Source organism: Ixodes scapularis, unplaced genomic scaffold, assembly GCF_016920785.2.
Source record: "Ixodes scapularis isolate PalLabHiFi unplaced genomic scaffold, ASM1692078v2 PGA_scaffold8__174_contigs__length_109621045, whole genome shotgun sequence".
Lineage (NCBI taxonomy): Eukaryota > Metazoa > Arthropoda > Arachnida > Ixodida > Ixodidae > Ixodes > Ixodes scapularis.
Window position 1 is genome coordinate 334,113 of NW_024609883.1, and position 19,749 is coordinate 353,861.

Below are 19,749 nucleotides of genomic sequence, written 5' to 3' on the forward strand. Positions count from 1 at the left end.
GAAAAAGAAATAGTCGTGGGTCCTCTAACCTTACAGGAAATTCAAAATGTCATAGAAGCACTTCCTTCAAATAAGACACCTGGACCTGATGCCCTAAGTGCTCAATTCTACAAGAAATTTTCTGATCTGTTGAGTCCCTTACTACTTGATGTCCTAAAAGCCGCTTACGAATACCAAACACTACCGCCAACGTTTTATTACGGTCATACTGTACTAATTCCTAAAACAGAAGACACAATAACTTTAAAAAAGGTTGAAGCTTATCGACCTATATCACTTTGTAATGTGGACTATAAAATATTCGCCCAAGTTTTAAACGAACGCTTACACCTCATAATACATAATCTAATCGGAGAACACCAAACTTGTGGTATACGAGAGCAAAACATTCAAACGAGCGTACACGTAGCAAGATCTGTGATTGACTCTGTATCCGATGAGCAAGATCAAGTAGCTATAGTTCAGCTTGATTTGTCGAAGGCATTCGATAGAGTAAGCCATTCTTTCTTATTCAAAATACTTTGTCATGCAAACATAGGAACCATGCTATTCGAGGGCATTCAGCTCTGTTACAAAGACAGCAGCACAAGGCTAGTTGTAAACAATTCCCTTTCTGAATCCATTCTTATCAAATGTTCAGTAATGCAAGGTTGCCCACTATCACCGCTTCTTTTTGCTTTATACCTTGAACCTCTCTGCCTTAGCATTATTACCAATGAAAATATCCAAGGTTATACTATTTGCTTGACAGAGGTAAAGTTACTGGCATATGCTGATGACGTGGCACTGTTCTATTCGAATAAGAAGAGTGTAGAAAAAGGCCTTCATATAACAGAGAAGTATTGTGACCTAACGGGAGCGAGGTTGAACACTGAAAAATCTCATGGCTTCTGGATAGGCGCGTGGGCAACCATGCCAGGCCAATTGGCTGGGCTGTCGTGGAACTGCTGTCCCTTCCTTTAGATCAAACAAGACCCAATAATCTATATTGGAATTGCGTTGTAACTGAGATTAAGCAAAAATCATTAGCATGGGAAGCACGAGACCTTTCAATCTTTGGAAAAGCAGCAGTGTGCAACATGTTTTTAATATCGAAACTAATCTATGTCTTACAAGTATTACATTGTGGCCGTTCAAAGCTACAAGCCTTCCACAGAATCTAGCGACCTTTATTTGGAGCTCATCTTGGGAACGGATGAAACGCGATAACTTGTTCCTTCCGTTGGAAGCTGGCGGCTTAGGTCTTGCACATTTATTCGTTCGCCAACTCGTTTCGCGACAATTTTTGTTTTTAGGAATTTATCCCATCCTTTTCTGCTTACCATTGTTCAAAGAAAGTTGGCACATCACTTGCCCTTTTTGGTCATATCAACAACGAATTCTACCCAAGGCAAACTATGGGGCTTTTGGAAAGAAGTAATCAATACCTTTATGTTTCTAAAAGTCCGCTGCTCATTATAATATTTATTTCTAGTACCAAGAAAACGACTATCACAGGTCTCGATTGAAAGTCTCTTTCCCATTCCACTATATAGGACACGATTTAGTGACTGTAATGGACAAGGTGTTCTAAAACGTGTAAAGCGAATGTGCATATCTCCAAGTGCCAAAACATTTTTCTTTAAGTTACACTCATCAACGCTTCCAGTAAAATCGTGGCTCCAAGAACGTGGGTTTTTTGTGCCGTGGTCAATTGACTGTCGATTATGCCACCGACCGGAAACAATAGAACACTGCTTCATCTACTGTACAGATGCTGTTTTCTTCTGGGATGTCCTCCAACAAACTCTTAAAAAGGAAATCGACTTTACCGATCATACTATTCATTTTTTACACATACCTAGTGAGACAAACATTCCCTATGATTTACTTATGCTGATAGGCCTCCACAGCCTCTGGAGATGCCGGATGATTGATAGGAACGCCGACACACCACGCACCAGAAAATTAATTTTTCTGGAAGAAATTTCGAAAGTAAGAGGTGTTTACGAAGCTCACCCACCAGTACCTGAATGGTTTCACCTTTTTGATGCGTGTCTGAGACTTCCAGATTTTTAATATCTGGAAATGAATGAGATTATAGCCTGCTTAAAAACGTTGTGTTTGTTTGTGTTTATGATGTGCTGGGAGTGAAATAGTGCTATAGGAGTGCGGCTTACACAGACATTCCTCTCAACTTTTCACCTTATATCCATCGCTGTGTACATAATCATCATTTCACCTTGTAACCATGTAACCTAAATTTCGAACAAATTTCCATGTAATAAATAAAAAAAAAATAAAAAAAAATGTTCAGGAGTAACCTCAATATAGCATACATAGTGGAGACGTCAAAACACTAAAGCTCTTAAAAAATTATATTGAAAGAAAAAACGAGGCCTCTCTGAGGTTCCCACAGCCATTCTGTCGTTGACAATGGCATAAAATTGCTTTTAAGCTAATTGGCATGTGGTATTAACCGTTAGGAAGAAACTTTGGAGGAGACAGAGCATTTCGTTATGCGTACTTCACTTTTACGATGATACAACACTGCTGTTTTTTCCTCAAAAACACAGGGTATTCGAGGTAGTGTACTTAATTACCAGACCGCACACGGTTTTCATACCTCACCATATTTAACTTCTAGATATTAAATAACGCAATAGTTCTACATATGTCATGTCTGTACTAAAATTTTAGATGTACATAAAACAATATGTGAACAAAAACAATAAATTTGGAAGCCATTCTTTTATGCAAAGAGCTCGGTAACGAACTTGCCCCTGTTATCTGTCTCCCCGAATCAAAACAAATAAAAAAATAAAAAATTGAATGTTGCGTGTTTAGTCGGCTGCTGCCGACAAATCTCGTCTACTGGTACAATCGCCTCCAAGGCCTTCCATGTTGCTGCTGCTCGACAGAAGCTATATAGTACATTCAGTTCAACATTTCAAATAAACTATGGTTTACTTTGTGTAATAAGACTCAAATCGAGGTAATGTTTTATTTATCTGTTACTAATTCTAAAGTTCTTTGTTTTTTTCAACTGCAATATAGTTTCAAGGTTTACTCGCGGGCGTGCCAGTGCCATTTTTTTTTCGTGCTTCTATTCTTTATTTTTATTTGACATTCTCTACAGCCCCCATCTTATGCAATGTACTTTTTAAAAGGCCCTTAAGGATGTATGACGATAAAAAGAGTCCGACTAAGCAGTTTGGCGTATAAGCCGCACTAGCCAGTAAAACATTGCGTCACTTTTCCTTTCCAATACTTGAGAATAGTGTAGAAGCTGTCACAAAAAAAAAAAGTTTTTTTTTAAAGCAAAAATACACTATGCATCACCTAACACTCAGTCTCCGGCTAAACGTAGTGCTACAGATAACAACCAGATGCCCAAAATTCAGGCCAATCGGATAGGTTATTATAAACTTCTACTTCATTTTCTTAACATTCCAATGGGAAAATGGAGGACGAAGGAGTTTTCCAATACATGGGGCCGTATGGCATCAGAAACCGAAAACAGGCAAAAATGGGCTTCATTTGCAGTCTTGGTGCACAAGGCTGTTCGTATAGCATTACTCTTTAACTCGTCTATTGGGCACGAGTGCTGCGTCAGTGTTTCGGGCGGGGCTCAATCAGCCAGTCGGAGGTAGCATTCGGGCCCAATAGTTGAGTTAGCACGATCAAAACTGCATGCACAAGATGCTGAAAATGCCACAATTTTCATAACAGATTCTTCTCGTCGACCTTTCACCCCAACCACCGCAAACAGACGGGATACATCGGACCTCGGCCAGCCGTATCACCGTAACTTCAGTGAGTCAGTCAGCATGACCAGCAATCGCGGACAGCAGCGGGAGACGATGACCTCAGCACCATGGGCTATAAAATCTACAGACGACTTCAGACTCCTCAGAGGGCACGCTGGTGATTGCGCCGGCAAGATGCTTAAATTACAATGGTCTTCACTACAGGTTAGTGACACACGATGAATATAAATCGTTCCGTTCTAGCTCTTATTGTATTACAGTAAAACCTCGTTATAACAAAGTTGAAGGAGCGGTCGTAATTCTTTCGTTATAACCATTAGTTTGTTATAGCCAATGTCCATTTCTTCCCACTATTAGCAAGCAAGGGGAATAACGATTGCTTTGTTATATCCATTAGTTTGTTATATCACATTTTGTTATAACGAGGTTTTACTGTATTGTGCTGCCGTGCCCCATAATGTGCATTTCTATGTTGACCAGTGATTGTTGGCTTGTTTTAAAACTGCTACTTGCATGAATCGTGGAAACAAATCCGGGACCAACTATCCAAGAGTTGTTGCAAAAAAGTACTTGACGGGCACGAAGAGTTTAGTAGAGATCTCAAAGACATCAAGGAAAACCAGACACGATTAGACAGTAACATGCAGGACATGAACAAAGAAAAAATAGATTAAACAAAAAGCGTTTCTAGATATTATGGAAATCAAAAGGGAATGTAGATTGAGTGAGAAAGACTGTAAGGGAAATCAGAACATAAGGTAGAGCAGCAGAAGGGAAGAATGGTTGAAACTGAAAAATACAGTACACGAAATAACATATTAATATTCCGACTGCGGGAAGACGATGGTGAAACCTCTTCAAAACTAAAGGAGACTGTTGTGAAGGAAATATTTTCTCACAAGTTGGAAGTAAGAGCTACGGCAATTGAACAAATACACAGGATTGGTCAGAAAAAAACAGGGCACATGACGAGTAATTATGAAATTCATGGATTATAATGAGAAGCAAAAGATCCTGAAAAACTGCAAAAAAGTTTAAGGGAAGTAAGCTGAGTGTAAGATTGTGACATTGCAAAAATAAATGTTAAATGTCAGAAGAAGAAAAAACTGGGAAGGTGCAAAAACAAAACAGGGAAAATGGAGATTGTGTTTATTCACCACGACAAGCTAAGAAACAACAACAAAGTGTTAGACTGGGACGTTGGAAGCAATGCAGGTGTCCAGTGCCTCACAAAATGAGACAAGACCGGTAATTACTTTCACATTCAGTTACAAAACCGTGTGAGTTAAAAATGATCACTTTTAATGTTAGAAGCACAGTAAACAAAGCAACATCTTTGGAGGATATGATAATGCTATACAAGACGCATTATCTTATCGAAATTAAAACCTGTTGGCCGTCTTAGGTGAACATTGACCATATTATTCCACCTTCTTGTTCGCTCTTGAACTGTGAGTTGAAAGAGGCATTGTTGTGCAAAATTTATTTTTGTAATATATAATTTGTGTTTGTAACTGCCTATTCGAGACTCCAGCTAAAAGGACGCCACCAAGCGGCAAAACCGGGAACCAGCCAGACCAGGTCGCTCCGCGCCCCTCGCCGTCTCTGGTGGCTTTCGCGGACACGTGTTATGGGCGCAGTGCCAAGCAATGTAATTTGACGAAGGTCCGAACATTTCTTAAGTTTGCCCGAGTGTTCATTAGTGTGGTGAAGCCTCAGTAAATTGTTACCTTCCATCACGTGTTTGAAAGCCCGTTTACTCCACAACACACGGTCGCATGTTTTCGATTTCTTGGATGGGGAGGAATCGAGGAAAAACGTTTTGATTTCTTCTCTGTCTCGAACCACATTCAAAGTGACGACTACTTGGTAACTGATAAGTGTTTTTTTTAACAAGACTGTAGAACAGTCGAGTGAGGACGACAGACTAGGTGTTTCACTGGAAGGAACACCGATGTTACAGTCAAGTGAATAGGAAGGTTCGATAGCTGGTTTTCTTGAGTTTGGTTGTGTTCCATTAGCTTCAAGTTTGAGCCAACCGCGCCGGTCGGTGCGTTTGCTATTCGTCTTGGCTGCTTTTCGCCGAAAAAGCCTCTGGACCACACTTAAGGAGATGGGCTGATTTCGCAATTACTTCATTTCGGAAAACCTGCTCGCTGCATGATTAATGAGGGAAATTATCTACATGCTTTCAAAAGGTGGGGGATGCGTCTCGCAAAGTTAGAAGCTGTCACGGCATTATGATCTATCGCGCCTGCAATATTTGTATTATACCCCCGTCGAAGCCATCAACAATATACGTCTACATTGCACAGGTTGGCCGGCCACAGAAAATACTCATTTTCTCCGTTCAGGATCCGAAGTCGAGTTCAATGCAGAGAGGTTCTGCGTAAATCTTCAACGAAGGCTCTCTTCAGTCTGTCCGCATTCGCCTCCGTGCTGCCGGCTAGAACCATTTGGCTGAGTTTAAGTAGTATCGCTCTGTCTGTCAGTTATACTTTTATTCAGCAGTTCACCTAAAAGCTAGTCAACTAAACTCATAGTTCAACCCGAAGTGTATACTAATATCGCTTTAGTGGGACCATAGTATGTAATATAATGCATAACCCGCTCGTCAAAATGACTTATCGATTGCTAGTAAACCACAATTGAAATACGAGTATCAGCTGCTTAGTTGGGCACTAGCGGGTTAAAATGCTCCTTGGCTCAAAAAGCACTTTCTTAATTTTCGTAATTTTCCTGCAGCCTGTGTTGTTGACCGAGCAGACGACTGGAGCTGTTTTCTAAATGTGGATATCACAAAAGCTTGATTTCGTGGACAGATAAGTCGCATGGTCGAGGCATGCGATTTAGCTGAGGCTTGCTCTCGGTGGAACAATTCTGTAGTCATCGCCGCTTTCCTTAGGTGATCAAAACTGATTACAGTCTATTACCGACTCTTCGGAGCCCATAGTTTTGGTTTTGAACGAAATCTCCGAAACGAAAGTTTCACATGAGCAGAACAAAAATATCAGGAAAACAAAACTATGCTCTGCAAGTTTATGTGCACCGGCTAGACTCAACCGTCTCAGTTCAGATACCTATAAAATTGGGCATTAAACAAAAGAAAATCTGTTAAATTGAATGCGCCACCCGTTCAGGCAGCCCGGCCGAGCCGACGCGACCTGGACTCAGCCGCCATGTTTGTTTGGTGGTAGCGCCAACTATAGGTCGCTGGAGTCGCGAATAGTGTGCCAAACGCTCCATCCACGTTTTTCGAGGATCTTGATAACTTGTAATTAGTTAGGGAAACATATAAAGAGCAATACTCGACTAATCATACCAGGGGACTTTAACCGTCCCCTGGTATGACTGCGGTGGGTTGCGGCTCTCAGTTGGGTCTTTAGAAGTTGCAAGCTGCGAAATATTGCTTGATATCGCATTTAATTATGGTACCAAACAAGTAGTTCTGGATTGCACGAGAATTACTGACTCAGCGAAACATTCATTCATTTGGTATTTCTGTCAGATAACATAAACAATTATTCCACCACTGTAAATCAAGACATATCAGTTGATCAAATGGTTCCACTAAATATTATGTTACATCGCAGGAAAGAACAGTTGCTAGAAAATCTTTAATAAAAGATTTTCACAGGGAAAGTGAGGTTGCTATTCTTGAACACCTCAAGATGCGATGGGATGATTTTACAAATCTTTCATATACCCACAGGGTGGACATGTGACTTTACTTGAGGAATTTGGTATCATACTGTATTGAAACCTATATTCCGTACATGTGTAAAGCAAATAGCAAAGGATAATCCACGGATTACTTGTAAAAATCAATCACTACAAGCCTAAGATAAGGTAAATGTGGAAAGCACAAAAAAAAAAGAAAAAAAAAGAAAAGGAAGTTATTTAAGAGATTACCAGAATAACGAGACCATTACTAAAATAAGAGAAAGAAAGGTTCTTTGTGGTCACTCTACATGACATTCTGAGGAGTTCACGAGCAAGATTCTAGAGGTACGTCAGCAATAAAAAGGAGCAAATTGAACAGATCATTGTAGATAATTGAGTAGTCACGGAATGTAAGGATATTGCAAACAGGTTTTATGTACTTTTTCAATCGGTTATTACGAAGAAAGACAAAAAAAGAAAAAAAGGGTTTCAATTTCTACCAGCACAAGGCTACCTCAGATGGCTCAGCTAGTAATAACGCAGGATGGAATTTTTGATCGATATTGCATCTTGATGCAAAAAAGGCTCAACGACCACATAACATCCCCGGAGAATTTATTGGAAGATACGCTGAATGGTTGTGATTCTACCTGGAATATTTTTTTTGAAGAAGTCTCTAGAAACAAGTATTCTTCCTCCTGATTCGTTAAGGGCTAAAATGGTGCCAATATTTAAAAAATGTTGTCGTCTACAAATAAATAATTAACGTCCAGTGCCATTAGGACATGCTGCAAAGTGATGGAGCATGTAGTTGCAAAACATAAAATTAAATTCCTGAAAAACAATGCTTTCCTTTATTTAAAAAAAAAAAAAAAAAAAAGGCTTCAGGGCAGGTTTGTCAACAAGGACAGAACTTGTAAAACATTTTCACGATGTTACTTCTGCAATGAATTCGAGACTACAAATTTATGTCATGAGCATAGATTTTGCAAAAGCATTTCATCGTGCTACGCATAACAATTTACTAACAAAACTTAAGATGTTTGCACTAAACTAAAATATTATAAGTTGAATTGAGGCTTGTTCGGGAAATGGATCGCTGGCGGTTGAAGTTCAAGGAGCACTTTCAGACTTAATATAGCTAACTTCAGGGGTGCCACAAGCAGCAGTATTGCAACCATTGCTGTTTATTTTATATATCAATGATATCTCAATGGTAATTAAACCACCAGTACAAATAAATTTGTTTGGGGATGATTGTTTGGTTTATTTGCCAATTAAGACATCCGAAGACTAGGCAGCATTAAATGACAGTTTCGACTATATTAAGCAATGGTGCTTCCAATGGCAAATGGAAATTAACTTAAAAAGGTCATCATATACCAACATAACTAATGAGAGGGATGTATCTCTGTTTCACTATCACATTGCAAATGTACAACTGTCAAGAACAGAAAATTTCAACTACATAGGGGTGACAATAAGTCACAATTTTACATGGCAAAAAGACATATTCTAAATATCTGCGCAGCTGCATTTTGCAAATTATCCTTACTCAAACGTAAACTTAAAAGTAGCAAGAACATAAAGACCTACAACATACAAAAGTCTAGTACGACCCCGCAACCAAAACCGACATAAGCAGGTTACAGAAAATACGGAATAAGGCAGTGATTTTTATAACTTCCAGTTACAGATGAACGTCCTCTCTGACAGAAATATTAAATATTTGTGGACTTGAACCCTTAACTGTTCAGAGAAAACTTGCACAGTTAAAGCTTTTGTTACTCATTTATCATGGAGAAATAAACAAAAATAAACGAAAAAAATTAACCTCACTTACCACGGTTCGTCGCTTGATAGAGGAGCAGCCTTGGAATCGTCATCTACAATTTCTTGAAAAAAAAAAAGTGTTTTTAATGTTTTAAGCATTTTTTATGAGTTGTGAATCCAAAGCATAATTGTCGTCCTTCGGCAACCTTAGCTGATATGCGGTGCGCTCACGTAGAGGGACACGGTTTGCTAAGGCCGAGGTTACAGGCGCAGCAGATGTCTCAGGCAGCGCCATGTCCCTTGGGGCCGCCTGGGGGCGACTTGCTAGGAACAGCGTCTCAGCTGAGACTGGGGGAAAGAAAGCACTGTCAAAGCCAGCGGATGAGCTAAGAGGGACTCTTCCCGCGTCTCAAGACGCTCGCGGGCCCTACCATTTACAGTGCTTTCTTTGACAGAGTCTAAGCTGTTCTGGCAAACCGGCAGAGAAGCGGCCGGCTTGCAACAACTGGTTCGAAATTTCACAAAATGCAAATCAGCAAAAAAACAAAAAAAAAAAAAACACTAGTTAAAGCCAAATGAGATCAGAGACATTGGCTTGCCGATGTACTGCATCTCTGTATTCGGACGATGGAATAGCAATCAAACAATTGTGGACGATGTTCTAAGGTTTCTCACGCCTTACGCCTCTGGGGAAGTGTCTTTCTTTACTATGACGACTATATTACCGTATTTTCCGGACTATAGTCCGGACTATAGATCCTGTTCATTTTAATGACCCCATGTTCAGTTGTCTATGGCTGTACATCAAAATTTTTCCGGTCAAAATGTCTTCCAGTGTGCTTCAGTTGGAGGAACATTTTTGTAAAATGAAAATGTTAAAAGAGCTGTGAGTACAGGCTTTCTATATGCACATTACTCTGCCAGCCCCATTTACTTGGGCAAGAAAAAAGTTCTCTACTTCAGATAAACACATAAAAGAAGCCAATTTCATTCATATGTGACATCTTGCGACTTGAAGTAACCGTAAAAAAATGGTAGCGAGATACACTAGAGCAGTGGTCGGCAACCTTTGGCAGCGGCGGGCCGAGTCGTCACGAAGTTGACACGGAGGGGGCCGGACGGCAAGTCGGAAAGACGGGAGACAAAACAAAAGGCAAAAAAGAAGGCGTTCTCTGCCCCAGTATGGGGATGCCGGACAATGCTACGTGGTAGCGTTCCATTTTCCTGCCTTTTGTGGTTCTTGCTTTTCCGAGTGCTGCTTGGGTCTGTGAGTAAGCTGCAAAGGGAGGGGGGCTTTTCTGGGGTCGTGCCCGGGGCCGGATAAAACTGCCCCGCGGGCCCTGGGACCCCTGCACTAGAGGATAATGACCTCTCGGAGATATTTCGGTACATATGAAATGAATTTCGAGGTTCCTGGGACATTAGTTCGAAGGCGTGCAATATATCGAAATGAGAAGTTCGCTGCATTATAAATGGAAAGTATTGTCAACCTACAGAACCTTCACCTAATTCCCACATTCATGTTAAAAGAAAGGTAACAATTATATTGTAAAATAATTTTGGGATCGAGAATGCCGCAATTCAAGATGATTTTCGACCTGACGGTTCGTACGATTTTTTAATGCGAAAGTATTAAATGGGTCCAATGCAAGGAAGCCGGCGTTGTATGTAGTAGCGGAAAATGGCACCTAAATCGCCATTAGCTGCTACGTGTCATGTGGCTCTATAGCAACGGCGTCATCGTAGCTAAGGGGCCAGCCGTAGTGCTGGCGGCGCACGGCCTAGGGAACTATCCTATGAAAGGGTGGTAATTTGTCGTATTACACGGAAGTACATCTCCATAAAAATGCGTACAAAATTACTCCGGCTAGGATCTGTTGCCTCCGGGACACTCTGCCGCGTCGTCTGCTGCATAATGCCGCTCATGGCATTTAAAACAACAACAGCAACAGCAACAGCAACAACAACAACAACAACAGCAACAGCAAACGCAAACGCAATGCAACACAACACAACAGAAATTACTTTATTCTGTGGAACACACCATAGCACAAATTAATGTAAAATGTTCCTTTATTCTCACAATGATGAGTTGCACGAATTGGTTCCGCAAATAATCCACCCCATGGTAATGATTACACAGCATACCTCTCACGATCAAGAAAATTCCTGCACGTGAACTTTCACCGAAAAAGGCACTTTTAGAAAGTGGGAAAACATCAAGTTCGGAAAAATAAAGTTGTTTGTAGTACTTCTTTTCCTGATGCACAGCTCTTATAAAAGAACCATTTAGAGTTTTAGATAAAACTGTAATAGAAAATAAGTGTTCACTGTTGCTACAATACTCAGTGCCTTCCGCAGCTATGCTGGAAATACAGGAAACGCAATTGGAATGCTACCCGATTGAAATCTTCTCATTTCACCGCCTCTTTTAAAGCAGTCATTTTCCTAGTACATGAAACACAGAGCCAACCCCCCCCCCCCCCCCCCCCCCCACCACCACGCCCAGCTGCTCTCACACAGCATGCTGAGTGTTGTCTTCGGGGAAACCTGCAACATGCAAACATATTTAAGTCTCTATTTTGCGGTTGCAATGCAAAGGCACATAATCGGCCAGCTTCCTCTCGCGTAAGCCAGCTTAGATACTGCGAGATTTGTTGCCGTGTGCTTGCTGCGTATCTTACAGATGAAAAGTAATTCCTGGCTTTTTAAGGCTATTTACGCAACCAAAAGCGCCACAAAAGCCAAATATCGCCTTTGGGAACGGCTGCAGTTGTTTCATAAAGACTTGCCTTGAATGAAACGCCGCAGATAAAACTAATTGAAGGCAAAATTCCCATGCCTCACACAGCGTCTACCCATTTTTTTTCCCAAGTACCTCCACTCCAGAAGTCTTAATATAACCCCCTTGGTCTGCTCCTTGCAGACCTCGTGCATTCGTACGTGCAACCGCAGCCAATGATGGGGCCAGCTTGGCTGGGTCGTCATCACTCTTTTTTATGCATTCTCTATGGTCCACTTTATATGGCCCCTCTTTGCATTCATGTGCATCAGACACATTTTAGAACAGTTGCTCGCCATATAGAATTTATGCTGCTTCCTGGAAAAAAGTTTGTCGAACCTCTCCACCTAACCTCTATTACCTAAACCATATACAGATGAGAAATCTACCATGCAGGTGTGTCATTTTTTTAATTTAACAGCCTGTAGTCACGGGGTGCCAGATACAATAAATAGGGTTGATATCATTCCCAAAAGCTTTATTTAGGGGACCATTGTAATGCAAGACATGAGGTCAGGCGCATTGTCGTACTGAAGGAGCACTCTGTGTCAACTTTCAGTCATGTTTTGTCCTTGAATATAGGAATTAGGTTCGTATAATAACTAACTAGGTTCATAAAGTAAAACATGGTATCGTGCCTCCACCTAGAGTGGGCAATTGGCGGCACGATCGAAGCAGGGATGTCTAATCGCCTACTGTTCTATGTACAGATACTGCTGTGGCAGTCTTTCTACACCAGCAAAGTCGACTGCGGGAATGCAAGACCAGTAGCTGCGGCGTCATGTGCTGTCAACCTGCAGTACGTCCCTGATAATCAAACGCAATCCTGGCACCTGCAAAGTGGGTTTCCCGTCATTGACGACAACAGAACAAGAAAGTATGCGCCGGAAAACCAAGGATCAGCTACTGCGACAGAGGCGTGGCTGCTCTCCAAACTGCCCCTGGAAACGCTGCGGCTTTAGTAGGCTCGGCGGCACAATCGAAGCAGGGATGTCATATTGCTTCCTGTTCTACGTACAGGTTAGTAGAAAATACTTCTACAAGTGTTTTAAACACGATTGCAGGACCTTGATAATGCTGCCGAGCCTACGCAGCTTGTGTAACATAATCTCCGAGTGTTGGAGTGTGATTGCAATATTGTTACATCTTAGTGGCAGTGTCGAGCACAATCCTGGGCCTGACACTATTATTATGCAACAGCTGCTCGAAAGTAAGAAACAGATTGCCTGGGATGTTGCTGAGATCATGATAAACCAAAACAGTTTTGGTCAACGACTAGAATCCATACAGTCTTCGGTGGCGAGTCTTCGGTGGCGAATTTAAAGCGTCTGTCAGGTGAAGTGCAGAAAGCCCGAAATCAAATTTCGTCACTGGATGCGTTTTTGAAGGCCAACCAAGAAAAGTGTAAAAACCTTATATAGTTTTGAAGAAACCTTGAGCGAAACACAGGCTTTCTTAACTACACAAGTTATTGAACAGGTAGTCAGTGGAAAATTAGGGATTTATGTCAGCAGTGTACAGCAGATCAAGAGGCTAGGCAGCCTGTTATCCGATAAAATACAACCTGTTTTTCTATAACTTGGTAGCTCAGGCAACAATACTGCAATCCTTCGTAACACAAAAAAAATACAAGGAACACACATTCCCGTAAATGAGGACTATTCAGGACAGGTCAGAGACATTAGGCTGTGGGAAAATGGCAGCGCAAACCGAGCAAATGGTGAAAAGTGTTTCCTCGCATTTGATAAGATAAAAATAAATGGAGCTACATACGCCTGGGATGATAGCATAAATGATAAAGTAAGACTTATACCAGAAAGATAATTTCGGGGCACTAAGTTGCGAAATGGTATGACAAAGTGCCACAAAATACATACGAAATATTGTTATTATTAATTTACGTGCAAGAAGTATCATTAACAAAGTTGAGGAACTTGAACACATTTTAATTGAGCATGACCCCGATATCATGGTTATTGTAGAGATATGGTTGCATGATTTCGTGGTGAATGGCGAAATAGTTCCTGCAGGATATAAAATATTTAGGAAGGATTGGGGTATCAAAAGCGTTGCCATAATTGCTAGGCATGATCTTGATTGCACCACAATCGAAGACTCAAAGCAAATAGAAAGTATTTGGTGCACACTAAAATTGTCTAATATCAAAATAATGATACGTACCATCTATCGACCACCTAACTTCAGTTTCGACATTTTAGAAAAGTTGAAAGTTTTTAGTTAAAATCCGTGTCAGCACCCGTAATGTTATAATCTCCAAGTATTTTAATGTTCCAAGCATCGATTGGGATGCTTAACCCATTCGCTTCCGAAGATGGCGATCCACCGTCCGAGGGAGAAAGGGCCAAAGTGCAATAAGACGGCGAATCGCCGTCCTCCGCAAAATAATTTGTTTCCAAAATATATTGATAAATGGCAACACTTTACAGGCGGTAGGTGTTTTGATTAGTACTTTTGACAGCAGATGGTACCACATACGTGATTATTTTATGATATTTAGAAGTGAAAAGGAAGAAGTTTGCGGTTCTTTTTCTTTGTATGAAAACATTGCGTCGCGGAAGAGGAGGTGTCTCACCAGCGAGGAAATTCTTGATTTGGTGTTTGAAAGTGATGAGGATGACGACTGCGACGACCCGGAAATTACCATGGACATCAAAAGCAGTGATTCGGACAGTGACAACAATGCTGAGGCTTCGGACTCAGAAGAACCACTTGATTCTTCGGTGCCCGTCGCGCCACCACGATCGAAAGCTCGAAGGCTCGACGTCTGGCAATGGGAGGACGACGACAGTGCCGACAAAGTCGCGAAGATCCCTTTCGCCGGAACAGCAGGTGTAAAGAGAACCATTCAGATAGCTGTAGGGGACAGTCCTACAGCCCTCTCAATGTTCAATGCTTTGATAGGCAAGGACTTTTGGCAGATGCTTGCACGTCACACGAATGCGTACGCACTTGAGAAGCAGGCCTCCTCTCCGGACCCTTTGTGGTTTCCCACGACTCCAGGTGAGATGAAGGCGTACTTTGCCCTTTGTATTCTCATGAGCCAAGTGAAAAAAAGGAGGATTCAAGCCTACTGGTTTCAGAGAAGCGTCATTAGCACGCCCTTCTTCGCGTCCATGATGCCCAGTCAGTGGTTTTGGGCGCTCACACGATACCTTCACCTGTGCGGCAACAGCCTGCCAGTTGATGACGACAAACTTCAAAAGCTGCGTTCAGTCCTCGACTATGTTTTGAAGGTGTTTGGCGAGTCGTATTCTCTAGGAGAGGGACTGGCGGTAGACGAGAGCCTCATGAAGTTTCGTGGTCGTCTGTCCTACATTCAATTCAATCCGTCGAATTGCGCACACTTTGGAATCAAATATTACAAGCTGTGCGAGTCGTCAAGCGGATACTGCCTGAACTTTTCTATTTACACAGGCAAAAGTGAGAGGACCCCGGCAACAGCTGGAATGTTATGCAGCGAGGCTGTTGTAATCGACCTTGCGGGACACCGTCTTGGAAATGGTCACACCATCTGTAGTGGTTTAACACCGTTTAATACTGAGATTACATAGGATTGTTGGAGGTTACATTGCGATGCTCCGCATACACCGCGGGAGGCCTGTCCAAGCATGCCTCTCGATAGTCAATGTTCCTTCGGCTGCTTGGAGTTGAGGAGTTCAAACACAAACTGAAACTAGACACTACACCATCCATACAGACAACTGGTACTCGTCCAAGTTACTCTTTCTTCACATCAAGGAAGCGGGGTCTAACGCTGTCAAGACAGTTCGGGTGCATCGAAAGAACATGCCGCAGGATCTGAAAAAAATCAACCTTCAAAAGGGTGACTGTCGCAGCCTCTTTTCCCGTGGACTGATGGCTGTGACATGGCAGGACAAGAAGCCCGTAACCTTGCTTTCGACCTCCCATGACACAACAAACCTGACAGACACAGGAAAACAGAGAAAACACAACCAGCCAATCCTCAAACCCCAGGTTGTGCTTGATTACAACAGAGGTATGGGAGGCGTCGACCGTGAGGATCAGCAGCTGGCTTCGTTTCCCATTATGCGGAGATATGCCAAGGGGTACAAAAAGATCTTCTTCTACGCAGGGCCGTAACCAGGGGGGGGGGTTAGGGGGTTCTGACCCCCCCCGAAATTTTTTTCTGGGTACAGCCCTGGTCGGTGCACTTGCAGCCAGCCGATTTTAATCTCCACCTCTGCGCACGCGCAGTGGCGCCGGTCGGCTACCGGATACCAAACCGGGACCGGTTCTCCGGTTTGCTGCAACTCTCCATTATATGCCACCGATGAACATGATTCGTAGGCGAAAATAACACAATAGACACTTTCAAAATGGCCACCGTTGTCCACGAAAACCCCCCCCCGAAATTTTTTTTTGGGTACGGCCCTGCTTCTACGTCATGGATATAGCTGTCTACAACAGCTATATACTTTTTGGAAAGACCACAGGCAAGAAGTCTGGCTGCACGGACTGGAAAGTCGACCTTGCCGAGCAGATCGTGGAGGAGACGGTGTTGCCCGGTTACAAGCGACGGGGAAAGCCATCAGTGAGTGCCTCGCCGATGTGCCTAGAGGGATACGAATGGGCGCATTTTCCTCGCCAGATCACAGCCAACGTTACGAAACCAAACCCATCTAGGCGGTGCCACATCTGCAAGGTCCAGGGCGAAAGAAGCGAGAGCCGCTGGGAGTGCGAAAAATGTGAAGTCGCCCTTCACATGCCCGTGTGCTTTAAGCTATTTCACACTCGAAAGTTTTTTAAGTGAATACCGTTTGCCTGTGATTAAGGATTGAAATAAAACAAAAGTTATCCTCCTGTGTCTTTTTTTGCGGAAGTTATTAAACTTTTTCCTCGGAGCCGCAGAAGGCACGGGTACAGCGAAAACGGGGCGCGGAATACCACGCGGGAAAAGGCTGCATAATAGCGGAAGTGAAGGGGTTAAGACCGGTAAACTAAGACGTCACTCTTTGTTCCACTTTGATTGATATGACCTCTTTGCACGATTGAACTCGGATAGTGAAATGGTACACACGAGTGCAGGGTGAATGCCAATCTGTTCTTGATCTGTATAAGCGATATTCTGTACCAGTACTGGGTATTCCCAGGCATCACTTGATGGTTTTACTGCCCTTATCGTTTGGTACCTAGTGCGCATAGCGATGTGACAACATACAAAGATTTTCATCATGGAGATGGGCCTTTTAGACAAACTGGAATCTTGTTATCACTGTTTGAGGCAATTGAGCCTTGACCCTGCACATGATGTTAACAATATATGGATGAAATTTAAAGGAAATAATAAACTAATGCATTGACCAGTACATTCCACTCAAAATTAAAATGTCGCATAACAAAAACCAGTGGATTACGAAACATGTAGTCCATCAAAAGGCGAAAAATCTCGAGATATACAGCAAACATCCGCAAAACTCCTAGTGAACGCATAGGTGAAACTATTAGAATTCAGAGCACAAACCTAAAAACTGCCATAAAAAGTGGTAAAAACAAATTATACAACATCACAATGTCTAGTTTTCTGCTGACTGCTCCCAAGAAATTTTGGCGGCATCATTTAACGTATGAGAAATGACATTTCAAATTTTGTTCATGATGGTGAGCCAATATTGAAAAAGTTGACATAGCCAACACGTTTAATCATTCTTTTTCCACAGTTTTCTCCAGCAATGATGTTCTGTCACGAGTGTTCAATGAATACTCTGATATTCCAGCGATCGATGATGTACCCTTGTCTTATGAAGGAATTTTTTCGATACTCCTTAACATTGACTATTCCAAGTCAGAAGGACCTGACAAAGTCACAAACTCATTTTTGAAGAGACGCTGAATGGTCTGCCAAATATCTTTTCATTATTTTTCAGGCATCATTGCTATCTGTTTCTATTCCAGACGGTTGTAAAATGGCTAAAGTTTTCCAAATCCTAAATTCAGGTGACGTGTAAGATGGTATCAAACTATAGGCCGATTTCACTAACCTCAAGCTGCTGCAAACTTCTTAAACAGGTAATTTCGAAGCATATTAGCACCTTTTAAGCTAATCATTACATACTCAATAATAGGCAACACAGATTTAGAAGGGCCTGTCCACTGCAACACAGTTAACTGAAGTCTAACATTCTTTTTTGCACATTTTAGACGCCACAGGTCAGGTAGATGACATCTTTCTAGATTTCAAGAAAGCCTTCGATAAACTAAGCCATCAGAATTAAATGATCAAATTAAGATTGATTTTAAAAAACCAGCTCTTGCTTGGGTGGATTAATTGCATTTTAAATAAACATAGACAGTTTGTTAGTATTCAGAACGCCCACTCTTGTGTGTATGAGGTGACATCAGGGGTTCCCCAAGGATCGGTGTTGGGGCCATTACTGTTTTTACTATTTATAAACAACTTAATATGTGATGAAAATGTGCACGCTAGACTGTTTGCAGATGATTGTTTAATATTTACTGAAGTCCAGACGGTCACCGTAAGAAAAGCTAAATCATTGTTTGGCCAAACTAACCCCGCAGGGGGCACCTGTGAAAACAGGTGTTTGGAGGGTGGCGTCTCCACGGACCCCAAGCCATGCGGGTTCGCCCGCCCACGTCTGGCTGTGCGTGGCTTTCCCGTGTCCGGGGAAAAGGGCATCCTGGTGGTTGAGTCGAACCCGGGGTAGGTTTGGACCCTTCGGGGCCCCCCGGGTGAGGCAATACACCACTTCGGTCCCTGCTTCCCGTAGACGTGTGTCCTGGCTTGGCCCGAACAGGATGATTCAGTCAGTCGCCACTTCTACTATCCCCTCCTCTCTTTTACCTTTGTCTTCTCCTTCTTTTCACTCTTCTCATTTTCTCTTCTTTCCTTTTTTCATTTCCTTTGGCGGCAAGGGCTAACCTTGGGTGGCGACAGACTCCTCGTCCAAAACCACACTTGGTTATAGTACCTGGGCAGTGCTAATAGTCTAACGGTTCCAGCAAAGCCCTTTTTGTTATGGTCCGTTAACTATTCCCTTGTTGGGCTCCGTGGTGGGCGGCACACCACAGGTTCTGAACACTTTCCGCCTCTTATGGCTCCCTCTCTCTCTAAACCCGGTTCCAGGGAGGCATCCAAACGGCTCTGTCCGGAACGAGTCATCGCCAAAGCACCTGAAACAGAACACTTTGTTAAGTTTTTTGTAGTCCACTCTGAAGACAATCAACGCCCTGCCGCCAAGCTGTCTCCGTTCATTGTTGCCAAGGTTCTTGAGCATTTGATCGGACACTCCTACCAAGCAAAAAAGTTCCATTCTGGGGACCTCCTTGTTGAGGTCACCACACAAGAGCAAAGTGTGGCCATTCAGAAGATGAAGAGCGTCGTGGAGACCTCAGTCACGCTAACACCGCACAGGACTTTGAACACTGTGCGTGGTGTCATCTCCGAAGACGACCTGCTAGATGTAAGTGAGGATGAGATCCTTGAAGGCCTACGAAACTCGGGTGTCATTGCAGTAAAGCGGATTATACTTCGCCGCGAGGGTCAGGAGATTCCCCCAAAACATCTTATTCTTTCTTTTGAACGGCACTGTCTCCCAGCAACAGTAAAGGCAGGCTATCTGAACTGCCGTGTCCGTCCTTATGTGCCGAACCCCCCAAAGGTGCTTCAGGTGCCAAAGGTTCGGGCATGGGTCCAGGAGCTGCCGTGGAAGAGAGATCTGCGCCAAGTGTGGCAGCAACGAACATGTCGCAGACGTCTGTGAAAGCACTGTGTGCTGCTCCAAC

The 19,749-nt window shown here is 42.6% G+C and overlaps 1 long non-coding RNA gene across 4 annotated transcripts in view; it reads left to right on the forward strand.

Annotated features, from left to right (window-relative positions):
• The window catches only part of LOC120839918, a 41,570-nt gene that overhangs the window by 436 nt on the left and 21,385 nt on the right, over positions 1-19,749 (forward strand). For 2 of the 4 annotated variants that reach the window (XR_006076693.1, XR_005715432.2), the window contains exons 2-3: positions 3,752-3,953; positions 12,678-13,262. This is a non-coding gene — a long non-coding RNA (uncharacterized LOC120839918). Of the gene's footprint in view, positions 1-3,711; positions 3,954-12,677; positions 13,263-19,749 lie in introns of those variants that run through there. The other 2 variants (XR_006076694.1, XR_006076692.1) reach the window with 2 other exon arrangements.